Genomic DNA, 22,504 nt, shown 5'->3' on the forward strand with positions numbered 1-22,504 from the left:
CTGATAGCCTTGCTGCATTGGTTAAACACTACTATTTGTACTAGTATTCATTTTTTTTAGTATAATTGAGTACCCCTGTAAGAGCCTTAGAGTAGCTGGCTTTGATGTGTTCTGGTGGCACTATCTACCTTATAATCTTGGCAAAGGGGGCATAGCTGGTAAATCTATGCCAGTCTTTCCCAGGTGTGTGTGTGTGTGTGTGAAAATCAAACCTGAAAGAGTGGTGTTTCAGCTACTTGGAAAAGGGACACAGAGCATTGGCTTCCCAGAGAGGGTGGTGGAGGACTTGGCTTGGAACACTTGTCTGAGAACTTAACTCTACAGCTGTGTCAGTGTGGAGTCTTATTTTAGGCCTGGTAAAAGAGAGGGAAACCTAGCCCCAGGACAGGAGTGTGTTCCTGTGTGCTCTTAAAGGAAATTGTGCTTGGTGCAAGGGCTGCATCTGCAAATATTGTGCTTGTCTATTTTTATTCCAAGTGAAAATCCCTCATCTGTGTCTGTGGTGAGAATTGAGACTCCTTGAGCACTGGCCCAGGGCAGTGACATCACATATTGGTGGCAGTGGTGGAATATTAATTGAACTTCTGTAGCCCGTAGGCAGTTGTCACTGAAGGTGTGTGTACTCTCAGCAGCCATAAGGAAACATGCAAAGTTTCATTTTCACAACAGTTTTATTTGTTTTTTTTATTAGTTTAGTTTAGTCAGAGAAAGCAGACAAAGATGTCAGCAGAGGATTATGGCAAGCTGAAAAAGAACCAGTTGACCAAGGTGTATGAATTCAAAGAATTGGTGCATCCCAACCTAACTAAAGAGGAAATTATTTCAGCCTTAGTCACACCTGTAGCCCAGACCAGAAACCAGGAGGATAACTAGTCTGGTGATGTAAATTTGCAGCCCTCAGAAACAGGACAATTCACCTTTTCCCTCAGAGGACTTAAAAACCCATCTGGAGTTAAAGAGACTTAAACTGGAGGCCAAACATTTGGAATTAGAATCAGTGGAGAGACTGTGACAGGCAAAAAAGAATCAGCAGAAAGACTTCTACATTTCGAGGTAGAAGAAAATGAAAGACTATGGCATGATCATGGAGGTAATGGGGAAGCAAATAACTTCCCCAGATGCAATAAACATCAGTAAATTTCTTCCACAGTTTACAGAGGGTGATAATTTTAATAGTTTTATTCATATTTTTGAAAGATTATGTAAACAGTATAATGTTGACCAATGGCTCTGGGTATTGTTCTTGACCACCTTACTCCTTGGTAAAGCTGTAACTGCTGTTTCTAAATTATATAATACTGATTGTTTAAACTATGGTAAAGTTAAACAATGTTTATTTGAATGTTTTAAGTTAACACCTGAAGCTTACAGAAAAAAAGTTTCAAGAGCATAGATACAAGGCAGATGAAAGTGTATGTGATTATATTGCTGAGTTAAGCACTTATTTTCATAGGTAAATGAGTTGGTGCCAGGTCATTACTTTTGAAAGGCTGGCAGATCTTTTGATGAGGGTTCAAGCCCTTAGCACTTTGCCTGAGGACAGAAGAATCTGGTTGGCAGACCGGGAGTGTAACTGCAGATGAGTTGGGGAAAAATGGGGAGCTCTACTTAGCAAGCAAGGCATCACTGCACAAGAAGGGAATACACAGTTCTGCACATGGATATAAGGAAACGCAGAGTGGGAAGACTTAACCAACCCCAACAGAGTCCACCAATAACAGTGGAAGCCACTAGTTCAGGTACATGTCCAGAATCAAAGGTTAGATGTTTTAAATGTAACCAATGAGACCATGTACCATACAGATGTCCATGGAAGCAAGGTGGGGAACAAAAGATGGGGAAGCCAGCAAGTGGGAATAACAGTATGCCATTGGTAAGTTGTCTGGAGAAACAGGGGTACTAAACTATCACCAGAGTTTATATCATATCTTAGTGGATGGAAAACAGGCCACTGCTAAGACAGACACAGCCTCTGACATAACCATTGTGAAGCCTGCAGTGGCTGAAGAGAAGCAGTTCTTGTTTGGGAAGTCCACTCCAGTCAGAGCTTCAGGAAGGGCCCCATTCCAAAAGTCTTTGTCCAGGGTTCACCTTGACTGTGAGTGTGGAAAAGGAAGCAAGCAAGTAGGTGTGTTTGAGGATATCCCTGCAGATGTCTTAATAGGGAATGATTTTGATAATGCAGTGCCTTATGTGCATGCAGTTAGTCTTGGAGACAGGATTGTAGGTATGATAGTCTGGAAGAGACACAAACAGACCCTACATCTGAAATCGGGACTGGTGATGTGGTTATTTCAGGGAGGGAGCTACCTAGTAGCTATAAGCCTGAAGGTTTGCCACAGCTACTGGTAGGTACTGATTTTCCCTTGGACAGGGTGACTGCAAGGGCAGAAGTGAGTGCTAGTACCCAGGCCAACAGTGAGGGACTGCTGTTAGAAGATACCAGACTTCTTGTGGAAGGGGAGCTGGGAAGGGTCACAAAGATAGAGTTGAGACAGGCTTGACTCTTGGACCCTACATTACAAGGCTTGAGGGAGGTAGCTAAGGAGGCATCTGATTCTCGAGGAAAAGGGAAGTCTGTACACTGGAACAAAGGGTTACTGTATAGAGAGTGGACCCCTTAGGGAGGGCTAGAGGGTGAGGTAATACAGAAGTTGGTAGTGCCTACAGTCTACCATCTAGCCCTTCTAGCCATAGCCCATGACATTGCTTTTGCAGCTCATATGGGCATAAAGTGTACCAAGAGATGTATTATGCAGAACTTTTATTGGCCTGGGATTGAAAGGGATGTAACAGGGTACTGCAGTAACTGTGAGGAGTGCCAAAAAGTAGGCAAGGCAGGAGACAAGGGCAAAGCTCCTTTATTGCCTTTGCCTGTGATTCAGGAGTCATTTCAGAGGGTAGCTATAGATATTGTCAGGTCTCTGAGTACCCCAAGTTCCACAGGGAAGAAGTATATCCTGGTGGTAGTAGATTATGCTACTAGATACATTGAAGCAGTGGCTCTTTCCTCCATTTAGACAGAGAAGGTGGCAAATGCTTTGTTTGAGATTTTCAGCAGGGTAGGTTTCCCAAGAGAAATACTGCCTGACAGAGGTGACAATTTTATGTTAGACCTGCTGGCTTGTCTGTGGGAGTGCTGTGGGGTGAAGCACCTAAAGAGCACCCCATGGCATCCCCAAACTAATGGTCTCATAGAGAGGTTAAACTTTACACTAAAGACCACGCTACTGGCATTTGCAGACAAGTTTCAGAGAGAGTGGGACAAATATTTGCCCCATCTGCTGTTTACATGCAGAGAGGTACCCCAAGAATCCACAGGTTTGTCACCCTTTGAGTTGCTGTATGGGCATAGGGTGGGGGGGACCTTTAGATTTGATTTGTGATGAGTGGGAGGGTTAACGTGAATCCCTCAAGGAGTCTGTTGTGGCATATGTCCTCAACCTCAGAACAAGGCTTAGAGAGCTCATGGGCTTGGCCTGGGAGAACCTGGCAGGAGTCCAACAGCAAAAAAGGTCTGGTATGACAGGAGTGCTTGAGCCTAAGAGGATGCTATGGGACAGCAGGTTAAGGTTCTCATTCTTGTCAGGCACAATAAGCTGTAAGCAGCTTAGGAGGGACCCTTCAAAGTGTTAAGGAAGGCCAATGATGTTAACTACATGGTAAACCTGCTAGGCAGGAGGCAGGGGCAGAAATTATACCATGTTAACATGATGAAGCTTTACCATGATAGGGCGGCCCTGGTGCTAAGTATTTGAAATGGATGGCAGGAGGAGTCTGAATGGGATCTGGTGACTGATCTCCTTAGTGAGACTCAGACTAACACCTCAGTGGAAGGATTATCAATGTCCTAGCAGCTATACTGTACTCAGGTTCATGAAATCTGAGCAGTGTTACACATGTTTGGGGCCATGTTCCCTGGGAAACCTGGGTGCGTCCATCTGGTGCAGCACCATATCGATACAGGACTCCAAAGGCCTATCAAGCAGGCCCCTTACAGAGTGCTTGAGTGAGTCAGACAGACTCTGAGGGAAGGGGATACAGGAAATGTTGGAACTGGGGGTAATCCAGGAGGCCAGCAGTCCCTGGGCCTCCTGAAAGTTGGCAGCAAAAGCTTCTGTGTGGACTGCAGAAAACTAAATAGTCACACAGAGTCAGATGCTTACCCCATACCTGGGAGAAATGAAGCCTTAGACCAGCTGGGTGGGGATAAGTATCTTACCACTATTGATCTGACCAAGGGCTACTTGCATGTGCCCTTGACTCCCACCGCTAGTGAGAGGTCAGCCTTTGTGACTTCAGATTACATGGGTTCACAAAGATGCCTTTTGGGATGAAAAATGCCCCCAACAATGTTCCAGAGGCTGGTAGATTGTATCCTAAAAGGAGAAGGAGATTATGCTCTTGCTTACCTGGATGATATCGCTATCTACAGCCATTCATGGCAAGAGCACCTTCATCATGTCATGAAGGTCCTGGGCAGACTGCAAAGGGCAGAGTTGACCATTAAGCACAGTAAGTGTCAGGTGGGTATGGCAGAGGTCTCCTACCTGGGACATAGAGTGGGGAGTGGTAAGATCAGGCCAGACTCTGCCAATTTGAAGCCATTCAGGAGTAGCCTGCCCCTGTTACCAAAAAGCAGGTGAGGGCATTCTTGGGGACAGTGGGGTACTATAGAAAGTTCATTCACAATTATAGTACAAGAGCTGCTCCACTCACAGACCTGATGAGGAAAAACAGGTAAGGTAGTGTGGACCCCAGCATGTGAGCAGGCATTCCAAAAGCTTAAAGGGGCTTTGGGAAGTTTCCCTGTGTTAGCCAGTCTAGATTACAGCAAATAATTTGTTGTGCAGGTGGATGCTTCAAACCATGTAGTGGAGGCTGTACTCAGTCAGGTTCCCTCAGTGACAGAAGAGCACCCAGTTGTATATCTCAGCCATAGACTCCAGCCCAGAGAGGAACATCATGCAGGTGTAGCAAAAAATGTTTAGCCATAGTATGGGCACTGCAGAAACTTCAACCCTATCTGTAAGGAAGGTAATTTACTGTACAGACCACAATCTCTTAACATGGCTACAATGAGCCAGCCAGCTAAATTCCAAGTTATTTAGATGGAGTCTAGGGTTGTAGGTATATGATATGACAGTGCAACATCATAATGGGGTCAGTAATGTCAATGCAGATGGGCTCTCAAGACAGGGTATGGGTTAATGTGTGTTCTCAGACAGGCTTGTGTCCGTCAAGCCATGTTTATCAAGGGTCACTTGAAAAACTAGCTTGAGTCATCAAGGGGATGGAGAGATGTGATGATGTGAGGTAGTGCCAGCTATGCCCGAGAGAGAGTAGGGCAGTGCATGTGTAACATATGCCAGCATTGCTATCTGGAGTTTTGTCAAGAATTGTATATCATTTGTATATCAAGCTGATTTGTACAGATGCTTGGGTTGAAAAATGTATATGTAAAGTTGCTTGTGTTAAAAATGTACCAACAGTGGGTCCTGCTGGACAGAAAAAAATATACTGTATGTCAGACTGTATTGTAACTGTTGAAATTAATATAGTGTAACAGAGGATACTGGAAGAGAAAAGGTTAATCTCAGTCCAGCTAACTTTGAAAAATAGTCTGAAATGAAATTACCTAGTTTAGGCCATAAAGATTATATCTTACAGTTCTGAATGTAGCCAGAGACACAATGTCTATGTAAACAAGGACTAGGAAGCCTGCTGTATTGTCCTTAGTGATTCACTAATTGCTACCCTGGAAGTGTGGAACTGTTGAAATGGTTTTATAACTTCCAGATGCTGTAACACATCTTAGGAAGGATCTATGTGTGTGTATGGAAACACATATATGCTAGATTCTGGTTCAGTTTCTAGTAAAGGAGGTAGTGTGGGAAACAGAGTCAGATGACTAGATATATGTGATGCCATTCTGTACTCCAGCACTGAAATTATGGTTTAATACTAGATGAGACAGAAGTCTGAGGGCAGTCTGTTTTTGAAACCTGACAAAGATGGATCACTCTCCCACGTTATTTGCGTTGCTCTAGTAAGTGAACTAGGGGACTATAATTCTTTAGATCAGTCAGGAAAATACAGTGAGATTAGTTATTGTTTTTCTGTATCTGTGTGAATCTATCCATCTGTGTTATTTTTAATATTCCTGTGATTGAAACTCTGGTGTTTATTGTAGTAGTTTCATGTTCTTTTATTATTTATTATTAAATATATTTAAACTTTTCATTGTGGCTGGTATTTTAGAGAATATTTTAACCATTGAGAGTACTTATATTTATTTGGTGACACTGTGGCTACTCCTGAAAGACTTACTGCATTGGTCAAACACTACCATTTGTATTAGTATTAATTTTATTCAGTATAATTGGGTACTCTTGTATGAACCTTAGAGCAGCTGGCTTTGGAGTGTTCTGGTGGCAGTACCTACTTTATAGTCTGGGCAGAGGGTCATAGCTAGTAAATCTGTGCTAGCCTTTCCCAGGTGTGTGTGTGTGTGTGTGTGTGTGTGTGTGTGTGTGTGTGTGTGTGTGTGTGTGTGTGTGTGTGTGTGTGAAAATCAAATCTCAAAGAGTGTGTTTGTGTGTGTGTATGTGTGTGTGTGTGTGTGTGTGTGTGTGTGTGTGTGTGTGTGTGTGTGTGTATGAGCTACTTGGAGCAGGGACACAGACCACTGGTTTCACAGAGAGAGTGGTGGAGGTCTTGGCTTGGAACACTCAGCTGAAGACTCAGCTCTACAACTGTGTCAGTTAGGAGTCTTATTTGGAGCCTGGTGAGAGAGAGGGAGGAAAACTCAGCCTCAGGACAGGAATGTATTCCCTGTGCGCTCTTAATGGAAACTGTGCTTGGTGCAGAGAGCTGCATCTGGGAATAGTGTGTATACCTATTTTTGTTCCAAGTGAACGCCCCTCACTCATGTCTGTGGTGAAGATTGTGACTCCTTGATCAGAAGGGGGACATCACAGGGCTTTTCAGAACATGCTACCTGCTTGGCTAATAAACTAACATAAATATAAAAATACAACAGAATTGCCATTGTCACTGTCGGACATCATTCCAATGGTCATAAAGTGGTGGAAATGCCTTGTTACAAACAACTCTTATTTAGTAGTTCCATTGATTCTTTTTTCTGCCTTTGTTGACAGGAATGTTAGTTGGAAGAACCCAGGTATCGATATAAATTCACAAACACTTTAAAGTGCATACTTAAAAAGTAAGTGAACACAAAAGGCAACAAAAATATTATACCTTCCTAGACTTTATAAGAGCATCTCTCATTGTATTGCAACCAGCTGTAATAATCAGTTCAGAATAAATTTTCTAACTGTCTTAGTGTTTTAAGACATCATTCTATTTGACACACAGTTTTTTATCTGTGTTTTTTAACTTCTACATGACATAAGGTTCACAGCATAATTCTGTACATGTACCCTGTCAGATATATCATTTGACTCACACCTTGTTTGAAAATGCAACACATACAACATTTTAAACATGGTAATACAACAAAAATAATTTCAGTATGCACTAGATGACCCTTCATATAGGTAGTTGAAAAAGACTCCTACACAGAAGAGTCTGTTATTAAAATCTCCATCTATCCATTACCTAATAATATTTCTGTCTAAGATGTCTTTTACTGATAGTTTATATTCTGCATCCTGCTGATAGAGGCAAATTGCTTAGTTTTCAAAAAAGTACTCTTTCAATTTATTTCCTAAGGCTAGCCTGCTGGTACAACAAAACAGTACATTCTGTCCAGGTTTTGCTCTGCTGCTGACTAGTTGGTAAGCAATGTTGTGTTCTCTACTAATATATTTCTTTAATAAATTCAGACGGCTTCTTGCAATCATTTCACCAATATACCTACACATGCTTATAGACGAGGCATCTCAGTTTTATACAAAATATCACATACATTTTTTAGATACTGCAGAAGATAATGTGGAAAGGAAAAAATAGTCAGAAATACAAGCTAAAACAGGGACATGAGAATGAGAAACACTTTATTGCAAAATCATTATATGATTAAATTGCAAGAAATATACGGGTTGTCAGAAATGGAGGTGGCATAACAGATCTTTGACTTTACTTTACTGTGTCAGTAAAAAATTGTATAAAATCTTTTGTGGCTCTGTCCTAACAAACAAAGGCTAACTTAATATTAATAATTATGGTTGCAGCTCAAGTAGTTACTGAGATATACAACTGTAAATCATGCAAATATATTAAGCAGAAAATTATAAAATAAAGTGGGGCAGACCTAAAGTAAAAGTGTAACACAGAAGTCACAAGGTAATTTTTCTTAACTATACAAAAAGTTCCTGGTTAAGATTATGAAAGCCAAAGAGAGGAGTCAAAGAGCTCAGTTTAATAATTGCCATCACAGGGTGTTGTTTTCCTACGTATGTTCATGAAGCCTAATTGATTTCGAGATTTTAGTTTAATCTGAAGTACTTTTAACAAGAATTTATTTAGTATAAACAGGTATAATATGTACAGGCCAAGCAGAAGTCAGTCCATAAATGTTTGATCCACACTTGCCTGCAAGAGTAAGACATGAAGTCAGTCTGACATCAAGTAAGTGACAGGAATCTCTCTCCATCTTGTCATTATGAAAGTCAACCATCATCTGAAACTAAGTAAATTAGTGTGGACCTAACATGGGTCTCTAATCAGTCATATAATTTTAGAAGGTGAATGGTCGTGGTTTAGAGTGGAAGGTGTGCTAACCAAATATAATAAGGGGAAATGGGTTTGACTCATGATGAGTGTTAAACCTAGTGCCAGGGGGTCTTTGGATACAACCACTCATACCTCTCAACTGTCCATTTGTTTCACAAAATGTCCAGATTTTTGCCTCTTATTTTTGATCTGACCCTCAAAATTTGTGGTTTTCTGGCAAATCATTGAGGATTAATGTGAATAAATAATAATAGATAATCAAGTTCAGACTTCATATCCTTCAGAAAATGCATACTAATGCAAAACATTTTAATATATCAAGTTTTTAAAGTTTACAACAGCAACATTTAAAGTGTCCCTATTTTTTGGCATTTGTTACTTATGTCTGGATTTGAATTAACTGTCTCCAACATTAGATGCAATAATCAAACATTGGCTAACCAATATAAATAAGAATCTCAGAGTCTTACCTGTGTAATTTTACAAATCATCACATCTTTAGTAAATATGTCGTTTGTACCTATGTATTATAAATCAAGCTAAACAATTTTACGCAGAACAGTTGGATCTTCTACCAACAGCAAGTCTGTGGGGATAATGTAGTTTTTTTTGCTGGCAGAATAGAAGGATCTACTTTAACTTACTGAAGCACAGTTTACTGTAACAAGCTTCTTGTGATCTACTGTTTTACCATGTCTCATGCTATTTTACGATATAAAAACAAGTATGATCCTATTAAGCTTTTTCATAAAAGGGTGACACTCATGATCACTAAATATACCAACTCCAAGGTTGCATCAGTCCATTTATTTCCCTTTTCTCTGAGTTTTTGCAACTTTGAGAGTACTATAACTGGATCTTGAAGATGTTGGGGGTTCTAGCCTACACTGGGAGTTCAAGTGGAGCAGCTCCCTAAAAATACACTTGAAAAATGTTTTCTTAATGAATATATGGGACTGCAGGACAGTATGTTTGGAAGCCGACTGGTGGGAAATTATGTCATCAGGAAAACAGAGTAGTATTTTAGTGAAATGGGATTGTCACGATTCCATTTAATTTTAATTGTTGTGGTTAGCATTGTTTGTGGTATATTTTGTTGGAGTTTCTTTTTGATACTATGATACTGGTTTGCTTTTGGTTTTATTCTTAAGTACTTTATGATTACTTCTGCAGCTTGTTAAGTGCTGTTTTTTACTCTTTAATTACTTTATATTTTTGTATTGAAATGCTGGAAGTGCTGCTATGTGGTCAGACCTTTGAGTTCTACAACTAAGGAGTTAGAATATTTAAGTAAATAGGGCTGCCCACTGTAGACACATTATTGGAGATTCATTAATGTTGTGTACAGATCATTCAGAAGCTAACATCATTGGTCATATTAGTGAGACAAGCAACATTGCTAACAAAATGTGCAAGAAGCAAAGGCTTGACGAGGAGCCTCGCCTCGAGCTCACAGCATAGGTTCATGGCCACATTGTGGTAAGCACATTGTGGTAAGGTATGACCATATGTGTATGCACAATGTCAACAAAAGAGTGTGCACGACAAAACAGGATTAGAATCAAGCACGTCCATAATCAGTAACTTCAGATAAGTAAATCAGAGGTACATCAATATGGGAAAGCCTAGCAACAAATGGACAGTGAAGGCTGATAGTGTTGTGCAGGTTACTGAGTGAAGTCATAGATATGTTGAATGTTGCTGGCAATGTGATATACATTAAGAAATAAAGAGGAAATGGTTATCATAAAAAACTGTATTAGGACAATATAGGCAATAAGTCTTTGAATTCCACACAGGCACATCTCTCAAAATTCCGGTGCAGGAATACTGGATAAATACATACATAACTGTGTGGACAAATCCATAGTTAGTGAAAACTTGCACATGCTGCTTCTAGAAGTTGGGAAAGTGGCTAAATAACAGCTGTGGCAGCAACATGCATGTGGCAAAGGGTATGAATTGAGGCACATAAAATTAGTCATTATTAAATGCCATCTTCAAGATATGCCAGACAACCAAAAATGTCAGGTGAAGCACTGGATAACTTATTATGATGCATAAATTGGACAAGCTGTGAAAATCATAACAAGTGAGATGTATGTACATGAGAGATGTGGGACATGTCATTAAATCTGTACTGTGATGGGACTCTTGTCAGAAATCATTTATATGGAGGAAGGTCATTAGCAAGTATGTGTGTGACAGTATCTGACCATAAGTTAAAGTGAGTATAACAATCCCTACAAAATGGTCATATGCAGAGAAAATGTAACACAACACATCTGTACAAAACGTCAACTTGTCTAGAAACAAGTCTTTCATACATTGCTTCAGTGTATATCAAATAGAATTGAAAAGGCTGCCTACATAAGTCACAATTGTATGGCATGTGTATTAACTAATGCCACCAAAAACAGTTTGCACAACAATTGTGTGAAATTACACATTCAAAGTTTTTGTGACAGTCTTATGGGAAAATGACAAAGGAGCTGACCATTGTTCAACAGTCAACAGTAATTGCTGGATCACAATGCTCAACATACCTCACAGACATTTGGAAGAGCACATCAGGGTTAGAGTGACCTGTGGAAGCTGCAAGAGTGGACAGAGTTTTAAATTTGTGTACAGGCCTATATAACTGTTGCTGCTCATCATATTGATAACTGCATCAGTAGCCTTAGCTGTATGGGGTTATATCCTGCCAAGGATATAACAGCTGTCTAGTTTCCAAAGCTTCAGGGCACCTTCCATGTACCCAAACTGTCAGGCAGCTTGAACTGAGCTGATTAAAACACAAGTTTGGGAGTAAAGCCCATCATAGCTTCACTGCCACCAAAGAATATTTTCCACTGAGGATCTACATTTGTACACAGGCCTATATGTCACTCTTGTTGCCCTCTGGGTGTTGGTTGCATAACAAACATTGATTTATTATTATATAAGTATTTGTTGAATGTAGCAAGTAAATTGTCATCATATAGTAAAGATTCTTTTGATTTTCTTATTAAAATATCTGATGTTCAATGGAGTAATGACGTGCTGGATCATTGTCGATGCAAAATGTTTATATACCAATATGCAACATAAATTTGGTATAGAAACATTGCAATTTTTTCTAGGTGACAGTCCTTTACCTCATTATATTATAGATTTAGTTTATTTTAGTTTGGCACATAATTATTTTGAGTTTAATAAAGTTATTGCAGGGTACTGCCATGGGGACATCATTTGCCCCCCATGCATGCTAATTTATTTATGGGTAAGTTTGTGCTGGAATATCTTTATAGGCATGATTTTTTTTCAGAAATTTATTTGAAAATATTATTGATTTATAGATGATTTGGTTTTTGTGTATAAAAGTGAGTTTGAATTGGTTAGGCATTTTATAGATAATTTACATAAGAACAAGCTTGGAATAAAATTTGATGGTTTGCAATATGGTAACAATATAGTGTTTTTGGATGTCTTTCTAGAAAGATTGAATGATGCACAAATAAGAACTAGGGTAAACAGGAAATTTGATAATGTGAGATATTTTTTAAATGAAGCAGATAAACACAAAAGCCAGAAGAAGTAGCTGAACTGAACCCACTCAAAGTATTGCAGGCTGCAAATCACCACACAGTTGTAGAATGCAGAATCCACTTTATTAACTTCAGACAAAAAATCCAAAGATGAGCGCTTTCGTCCAGAAAGATCTAGACTTCATCAGACAACTTACCCCACATAGTTCCTTCCCTCTTATACAGTCCAAACAGGAAGTTCCACCCAGTTATAAACTAATCAATTATGTCATTAAAAGCACAATATTTACAGTCACTGAATTTAAAAAGCAGTCAAACTATATAAACTGAAAAAGTTAATGGAACACACCACCCTAAAAAAACATACTCTATATAAACACTGCTTCATAAAAATGACAATTTACAATAAATATTTAAATATGTTGAATGTGTTAAAACAATAAATATGTGTGATTAAATACTAAAAAGTAGATATAGTAGAAAATGTTAAGAGAAATAAATACACAACATAAATACTGAACATGTGAATTATTTAAAATGTTAAAATGTTAAAATGCATAATGGAGAAATATATATATATGTACATATATATATATATATATATATATATATATATATATATGTATATACACACACACACATTTTATCTTTCTAGTGCTTTTAGTTTTAAAATTGTGCTAAATGGCCTGAATGAACATATTTCAATTAGCCCAATTTTAAAACTAAAAGCATTAGAAAGATAAAATGTGTGTGTGTATATACATGTACATATATATATATATATATATATATATATATATATATATATATATATATTTCTCCATTATGCATTTTAACATTTTAAATAATTCACATGTTCAGTATTTAAGTGTATTTATTTCTCTTAACATTTTCTACTATATCTAGTTTTTAGTATTTAATCACACATATTTATTGTTTTAACACATTGAACATATTTAAATATTTATTGTAAATTGTCATTTTTATGAAGCAGTGTTTATATATAGTGTGTTTTTAGGGTGGTGTGTTCCACGAACTTTTTCAGTTTGTATAGTTTGTCTGCTTTTTAAATTCAGTGACTGCAAATATTGTACTTTTAATGACATACTTGATTAGTTTATAACTGGGTGGAACTTCCTGTTTGGGCTGTATAAGAAGGAAGTAAATATGTGGGGTAAATTGTCTGATGAAGTCTAGATCTTTCTGGATGAAAGCGCTCATCCTTGGATTTTTTGTCTGAAGTTAATAAAGTAGATTCTGCATTCTACAACTGTGTGGTGATTTGCAGCCTGCAATACTTTGAGTGGGTTCAATTCAGCTACTTCTTCTGGCTTTTATGTTTATCTGCTTCAGTTTGTGCTTTGTGACTTTTTTACATTTTTTAAATGGCAGTAGTTGTCATCCACCCCACACCATTAAGGCACTCCCCTATGGGGAGTTTTTTTTTTGTGAATTCCTAGGTTATGAAATTATCAAAATGAATTAAAACAGGACTGAGTAAGACTGCTAATATGTTTTTGAAGAGGGGTTATGATAAAATGTGTTGGAAGGAGCTTTGCATCAAATTAAAATTAATAATAATGGTTCCAATATGAAATTTGAAGTTGGAAAAATTGTATATACAGACAAATATGTTGGGCAGGTGACCGAAGATAGTAAAAGAATTTTTGTTGTTACTACTGATAATATTTTGAGCAAACAAATTAAAGATATTATAAAATATTGTTGGGTCTTTTTTTTGCAGTACAAAGATTTAAGGGAGGTGATAGGAAATGCCCCCATTTTTTCTTATAAAAGGGGACATAATGTTAAGGCTATAGTAATCCATAGTAAGTTTGAGTTGCCCAAAGTTAACTTAGTCACTGAACCTTTGAATGTTGAAACTTTTCCTTGTGATAAATGTATTAGTTGTAAATATATTGTAAATACATTTGATAGAGTTAATAGAGTTCCTTTTAAAGCTATGGGCAGGTATTGTTGCTCTACAGAAGGCATTGTTTATGTGCTAAGGTGTTTATGTGGTTTGTTTTATATTGGTGAAAACAAGAGGGCTTTCAAGTGTAGACTACAAGAACATGTTAGCGACATACCTCTCAACCTCTTAGAGCAAAAAATCTGGACAAAGCCATAAATAAAAGTGGAACAAAGACCCAAAAACAGGGACAGTTTTTAAATATTCCTCTTACAAATTTAGAAAGGTTGTGCATTAGCATGGATTTTTTGAAGGGTATGAAGTCTGAAACTCAAATGTCTGTCATTGTTTTTAACTTCAATCTGTAATGATTTGTCAATAATTCACCAGAAAACCACAATTTTATGAAAAATGGACCAAAAATATGAGGCAAAAATCTGGACATTCTGCAAAAATCTGTACTGTTGAGAGGAATGGTTAGGGATACTAAAAATGGCAAACTTGAAAGCCCTCTTGCTATGTATTTTAAAAGTTATCATGAGAGTGATCAAGTTGGTCTTGAAGGAACTACTTTAGAAAAAAATGAATGTTCAAGAAGGGCATTTTGATATTAAAAAGAAATTAATATATATAAGGAATCTCTGTTTATTTTAAAATATGCAAGACTGACCCCTGCTGGACTTAATGTAGAGTGCAATTGGAAATCTGGTTTAGTTTTCTAAATTGCTTTAATTAATGTATATGTATTAATTATATTTACTAAGTATGTGCCCTTATTAGGTGACACTAAACAGGTCTTTTTACACAATAAAATGATGAGCAGCAATTCTTAAAAGCTTTAGTGGTCGAATATAATTATGCTTCTCAAGGAATTAAGGACTTTGTTAAAAACAACTGAGAAATGTTGAAATTTAACACTGACATAGTGGAGAAAATAGGAGAAAATCCTAGGTTTTGTTTAAGACGGGCAAGAATCTAAAAAAATTTTTGAAAGAAATAGAAATGGGACAAATTATACAAGAGAAATTGGAAATAGAAAATGTGGTAGATGTGGGTATTGCAAATACATCTACGATGAAGTACAGACAATTTTGGGTAATAATATTCAGAGTGTAATACACTTTAAGAGGGGTAACTGTAAGACAAGGGGTATAGTGTACCTGGCTTAAGTCTGCCTTAGCCTTTATGTAGGCAAATCTGAAAGAGCATTGAGGAAACGTATTTACGAGCACATTTATAATATTAAGAAGAGAAATTTGAATAATGCTCTTTATAGGCATCTTTCTGTGCAACCCACAAATACAGGGTTTCTGTTTGGGATTTTGGAGCAGGTATTGATGGACCCTCGGAGGGTGATTGGGAGAACTGGCTTAGCTGTAGAGAAACCTACTGGCAGGTCAAGTTGAATGCCACGACCCCCCCCCCCCACCCCAGCTTTAAATGACTACATTTCTATTAAACCATATCTTAAGAATAAAGCTAGCAAACTGTAGGAATGGACTATATTTCAGAATTTGGTGAGCACTCAATATGATACTGCTTCTTTTATATCTCTATTATTTTTTTACTTTTTCTAATTTTTTCATATGAAGTTTAGTATGATTTCATTTTTATAACACTTTTAGAGCTGTGTTATATGAACTAATATGATTTTATTCTGGAATTACAGGTTTTAAATGTGTGGAGTGTATATGTTTATTGTTTATGTGAAGGAATGTACCTTTAAGAAAGTTTGGCGCCTTTTACGGAATTTGGGTATTTAAATGACTGTGATTGTGTTTAGTTTATTCACTTGATAAAGTCCTGCATTTTGGCAAGGCGAAAGTGCTTGTGTTTAAGCTAATACAATTATTGTTTTGTGGAGCCAGTTTTAGTGTGCCTGAACAGCTTATTTTTTATTAGTTGCCTTTGTTTTTGCAGTTATTTTCCATTATTCTGAGTTAATTAATGTATTGTTTAATTGGGGGCTGGTTTTAATACTATTTAAAATTTGTGTTTTAGTAGTGTTTTTACTCCTTAAAGGGTTTTTTTTTTGAGCTGAGGTGCTAGAGTGTTATTTTATTTTGTTATAATAAAATTGGGTGACCTGGGCTTTGTTGTTTTATTTTATTTTAAATCTCCTACTCTGTGCGTGGCTGCTGAGCGTTCCCTGGCTTTTAAATTAGTATTTAAATCTGTGCATACTTCTGTTACCTAATTTCTCTACCTCTGGCTGTGCTCTGCTGGACTCCAAAGACCAACTTTACTCACCTACCTAACCCTGCTTGTGTAGCTCCTCACCTTCGTAAACAAAGTACCCCCCTGGATTGAAAGCCAAGTTAAACTAATATTGTATGTCAAATAATATAATATCTTCTCCTAAATGTATATGTTAGTGTTGTGATACTTGCTAGGTGTCCAATTTAAACTGCCATATCAGCCAGCAGCCATCCCCCCCCCCCTCTGCTTGCTTTTCTTGCACTCCGTCTCCTCTTTCCCTAGTCATCCAAGCTTTCCAGTATTTCTAACTCCCTCAAGCCTTTCCCTTCTAAATTACTTTTTCTTTTTTTCTTCTTCCAACCATCTACTGTAGTCTCCACTCTATGTAATTACAGGTTTTGACCACTAGATGGCTGTCTTCACCCACTTCTAATTTCACTTACTTCTCTACTTTCCACTCATTATAAACTATTTACTCTTACTGCTCTACCTTCCACTTACTATAGTCTTTTAACCCTAGTATGTAGCCCTCTTCTTCCTCATCTCTAGTCCTATACAAGCCCTTACTCTCCCTTTTGCCTCTCAGTTTTTCCTTTTCTTACACTCACTACCACTGCCTTTTTTCTTACCTTCCCTTGGTCTTACCTTCTATACTGATTGTTTTTCTCCCTGCTATTACATTCCTTTGGGTCCTCTCCCTGATACTCTACCTATCCTGCACTTGCTATCTATCTCCCTCCCTTCTTTCTATATATACCCTTACAGTTTTCTCTCCCTGTCCATCCCTCAGGGTACTAATCCCTGTTTCTGTGCCTAGTATACACAAGCTATACTGACCTCCTCCTTTATCTTTTATTAATTTACTCTTCTCTATCTCCCTCCCCTCTCCATACTACCTTCTCATTTCTTTACAAGCTGTTCTGACCTCCTCCTTTCATCTTTTATTAGTTCTCTCCTTTCTATCTCCCTCCTTTCTCCCTTCTACCTCCTCAGTTCCATCCTATTAGAGCCTTGGAATCTCTTTCTATCCTGCACCCCCTCCCTAGCCTAGTCTTCCGGTCTGCATCTGCTTTTCCCAACTTTACTCCTCCCCCCTACCTTCCTACATCTGCTCTAAACCTATTATGTGGAACTTGCTCCTTGGAGGTGCCATCTTTAAATATCCTACTCTGCACGTGGCTGCTGAGCGTTCCCTGGCTTCTAAATTAGTATTTAAATGTAAGTGTGTTACTGCTTTTATTTTTCTCTGTGTAACTTAAAGTATTTAATGCCATGTTCTTTTGCTACTGGTTTTTCTTTTCCACAACACAGTTTTGTGAACTGTAATGCTTTAGAATACAGCCATTTAGGAACTTTGTAAATTATCTATCTGTTGCGCTCACCACGACTCCTTAACTGATTCAGTGCTAAGCCAGGAACCTGCCCAGCACTTCAAACTGCTTGGTTCTTGTGTCGCTTGTTTATTTGGATGCAATAGACTATAATTTAGGTCGTCCAAATTAATTGTTTATCTTATAACGTACAAATGGTGCCCAGAAACTGGATCCGACTCCACTCAGCTATCTACCAGCATGTGTTGTCTTCCAACCTAGGCTTGCTTAATTTTTATAGTCCCCCTCGCTCTTTCAAATGGCCACAGTGTATTTTATTACTCCGGTGCAGCTTTTAGTAGCAATTTCAGTTGCAGGACTATCCTGCTGTTAAAAGATAAAATATATATGATTTTGCTGAGGTTTTACAGTTACCTTTGTGCTAATAAGCGGCAGTAGCGTGTATTGTACTCTGGTGCACTTTTTAGTCACAGGATTGCCAATCTGTTAAAAAGAAATTAAATATATCACCTTGCTGGGGTTTTACAGACACCTTGTGCTTGCAAACGGCAGGAGTTTGTAAGTAGTACTCCGGTGCAGCTTTTAATGCCAATTTCATCGCAGGACTCGCTCTCTGATAAGAAAAAGTGAAATTTATAACCTTGCTGAGGCTTTACAAATACCCCGGCACTTACAAACAGCAGTAGCATGTTTGGCATTCAGCTTTCAGTATCAATTTTAGTCGCAGGATAGCTATCCTGTTAAAAAAAAAAAAAAGAGAAAATGAAATAAATAACCTATTGGTCTTAGCTACAAACCCCTAATCTATACTAGAAATTTAAGGTACCTGCTTCCTTTTCTACACTCACTGTGAAATAGTCATGTATCTATTGTGCTTCCCCTTAGATACTAGATTGTAAGTCTATCTGTGATGTGTTTATTCTAATGGGGCACATGCATGTGTTTTTCTGTTTTTTCTATTTTGTGCCTAGTGTCTTGTTGGAAAATTGCCTGATGCTGTAATAGAGCTAAATGTTTTTTCTGTTCAATGAACTCTGGCTTTAATGTGTTGTCGCTAGCTGCTGAATTAGAGTTAAATGCCTTTACTGTTCATTGAACTCTGGCTATAATGTTTTAGTTAAAAAGCTTTATACTAGCTTATGATATTTTCTTTTAAATTGCTAGTTTCAATGTTTACATATAGCTGCTGTTATCTAGTTCTATAGAATGAAACAAAATACAAAAAGTGGAATGTTGTAGTGCTGTTGCCTAGTTTCAGATGTTACTACACCTGATGCTGATATTGTTATGTTATTGAACAAGCTCATGTGTTTCTGTCTTAGTTTTACTGTTTAACTAACTTCTCTCCTGATACATACCTAGTATCCATTATAACTTTCTTCTCTCTTTATGTTTTTTTTTCTCCAGTTGTGCATACTTCTTTTACCTAATTTCTCTACCTCCGGCTATGCTCTGCTGGACTCCAAAGACCAGCTTTACTCACCTACCTAACCCTGCTTGTGTAGCTCCTCACCTTGGTAACCAACGTACCCCCCTTGATTGAAAGCCAAGTTAAACTAAGATTGTATGTCAAATAATATTATATCTTCTCCTAAATGTATATGTTAGTGTTGTGATACTTGCTAGGTGTCCAATTTAAACTGCCATATCAGCCAGCAGCCATACCCCCCTCTGCTTGCTTTTCTTGCACTCCGTCTCCTCTTTCCCTAGTCATCCCAGCCTTTCCAGTATTTCTAACTCCCTCAAGCCTTTCCCTTCTAAATTACTTTTTCTTTTTTTCTTCTTCCAGCCATCTACTGTAGTCTCCACTCTCTGTAATTACAGGTTTTGACAATTAGATGGCTGTCTTCCCCCACTTCTAATTTCACTTACTTCTCTACTTTCCACTCATTAGAAACTATTTACTCTTACTGCTCTACCTTCCACTTACTATAGTCTTTTAACCCTAGTATGTAGCCCTCTTCTTCCTCATCTCTAGTCCTATACAGGCCCTTACTCTCCCTTTTGCCTCTCTATTTTTCCTTTCCTTACACTCACTACCACTGCCTTTTTTCTTACCTTCCCTTGGTCTTACCTTCTATACTGATTGTTTTTCTCCCTGCTATTACCTTCCTTTGGGTCTGCCCCGCTCCATTCGCCCTGCGGGCTCACTTTGCTCCCCTCCCTACCCCCAATTCCCACACACCCCCAGTGGTCCTAACCATATACCTCTGTAACCACTCCCCCTCCCATTATCAGCCTATCTCTTACCTCCTTGACTTACCAACCACACCCCCTAAATCTACAAATCCTTAATTAATCTAATTACCTTTCTTGGCCTACTCCCTCACCTCCCTACACCTCATCCTGTACTGATTATTTTCTATAGCACTCTCTCTTGCAACCAATTCTATTTACTTAGTTAGACACTTCCTCCCTACTCAACCTCTTATAGCATTCTCTCCTTTTACTTACTACACTCCCTCCCACAACCTACTCTAACCATTTATCTACACATCCCAATGGCCCCAACACACAAGTCTATACTCACAAACATATTACTCTTAACTACAACTCTTGCTTCTCTTACAATACCATACACTCTAACCTTCTTCGAACATTTTCTCTTCCTGAAAAACACCACCACTACCATCAAACTCTACCATCTTCTATCATCTACTCCCTCAACCACAGTAACGTAACCTCCACCTCTAACTATATATTACCAAAATATCATAGAGCTACCCTTCTTACTTACTTCCTTATCAAAAAAAAACTCAAATAATTATGACAAATTCCTTAAGTTTGTACAAAATTCTCATCTACACTCCCTATTAGCTGGTGATATTTATCCAAACCCTGGTCCCAATGCTGATAATCCCAATAACCTACACAATCAAACATTGCCTGTTATCACTACCTTAACTAAATCACCTAACTCCCTCCTGATAGCTCACCTTAACATTCGAAGCATAAACAATAAAATCACCCACCTACATGCACTCTTAGATATGCACTCATTTGATATTCTCTGTATTACAGAGACATGGTTAAAGCCCTCAACTCTGGACCAGGAGATTACCCCTCCTGGATATAATATCCTAAGATGTGACCGTAAAACCAAAAAGGGTGGAGGTATAGCCATTTTGTACAAATCTAAACTCCAAGTATCACCCTTCAATATACTCCTACCATCAGATACCAATTCAGAAACCCTTACTGCCAAACTTCAAATCAACAACTCCAAATCTATCTATCTAATTTGCACATATCTCCCCCCTGGAAATAATACCAACACTCTTGAAAACTTATTTAGTTACCTCTCTACCCATCTACCTCAGGAGACCATTGTATTAGGTGACTTTAATATAGACTGGGTTACCTGTAGTTCTCCTAATCCTACTAATCACATAAACCTTTATGGATTCTCACAAATTATAACCACTCCTACTAGAATCCATAAGCCAAGCAGTAAGGAAACCACCCTAGACTGGATCCTTATCAACAGCCACCTTGATACCTATAAACCAGGAATCCTTCCTGATGATATCAGTGACCATATACTAACCTACATTATTAAGCAAAGAGTCCATATCCCAACTACTAATAATTTTAAAACCTCTCGCTCCAAAAAATGTTTTAATCCAGAGAGCTTCCTAAATGAACTGAAAGCATGTGACTGGTCACCATTGTCTCATCTTCAACTTGATGAAGCAGTGATCTACTTTAACACAAAATTTCTTCAAATCCTGGATTACCACGCCCCCTATCGCTCTTCCTGAATAAGAACCAAAATTGCCCCCTGGCTCACAAAACAAACTAGGTAAAACATCCTCCTTAGAAATAAAATCTGGGCTAAATGGAGAGCCTCCAAATGTCCGTCGGATCACCTTTGCTTTAAACAGTTAAGAAATGCCACTAAGAAAGATATTCTTAGAGACAAAAAAGAGTATTACCTTCATCTCCAACAAACCCATCAACAAAAACCACAAAAATTCTGGTCAGGCATAAACAAACTTCTTCAGCCAGGGCACTCTTCTACTCCTGCCCCAGCAGGATTCAACCATGATAACTCCAACCAGATTCCTGACGCCTTTAATAACTACTTTACTGAAGCCATTCAAACCCTAGCCAATATTCTACCACCTATGACCACTTCCCCATTAAATACCACTAAGACTCCTTCTCCTACCTTTCAAATACAACCTGTACCTATATCCCTAATCTGCAACCTCCATCAAAAACTAAAACCTTGCACCCCATCTGCTGACTGTCTGCCAGCTGAATACCTGCAAATTGCAGCAAAAGTCATAGCCTATCCCATCTCCATCCTTATAAATAGAACTATTTTAGAAAGCAAAATCCCTGCCATATGGAAAGTATCCCACATCATCCCGTTACATAAAGGTGGGTCATCTACTGAGCTCTCCAATTTTCTGCCTATTGCCTTACTCTCTCCAATAGCTAAGATAATGGAAAAATGCATTCACAGACAACTACTTGACCACCTTCTCCAAAATAATCTACTTGCCAACTGTCAACATGGCTTCAGGCCATTCCATAGCACAACCACTGCCCTGCTATCCTTTCCTGACTCCATAAACAAAAATCGTAACAATAAAACATTTTCCCCTGCACTATTTATTGACCTTTTAAAAGCCTTTGATATAGTGAACCATAACATAGTTATAGACATACTTAAAGCCCAATCACTTGATCCACAAGCATTACAATGGTTTAAGTCCTACCTGGGAAACAGACAGCAAGCAGTACTTTGGGATAATAATCTTTCTACACCCCTCCCGGTGAATATTGGAGTACCCCAAGGCTCCATCTTAGGAGCCCCACTCTTTTCA

The sequence above is a fragment of the Protopterus annectens genome, chromosome 6.part0 (assembly GCF_019279795.1).
Source record: "Protopterus annectens isolate FY-2018-M chromosome 6.part0, PAN1.0, whole genome shotgun sequence".
NCBI classification, from domain to species: domain Eukaryota; kingdom Metazoa; phylum Chordata; order Ceratodontiformes; family Protopteridae; genus Protopterus; species Protopterus annectens.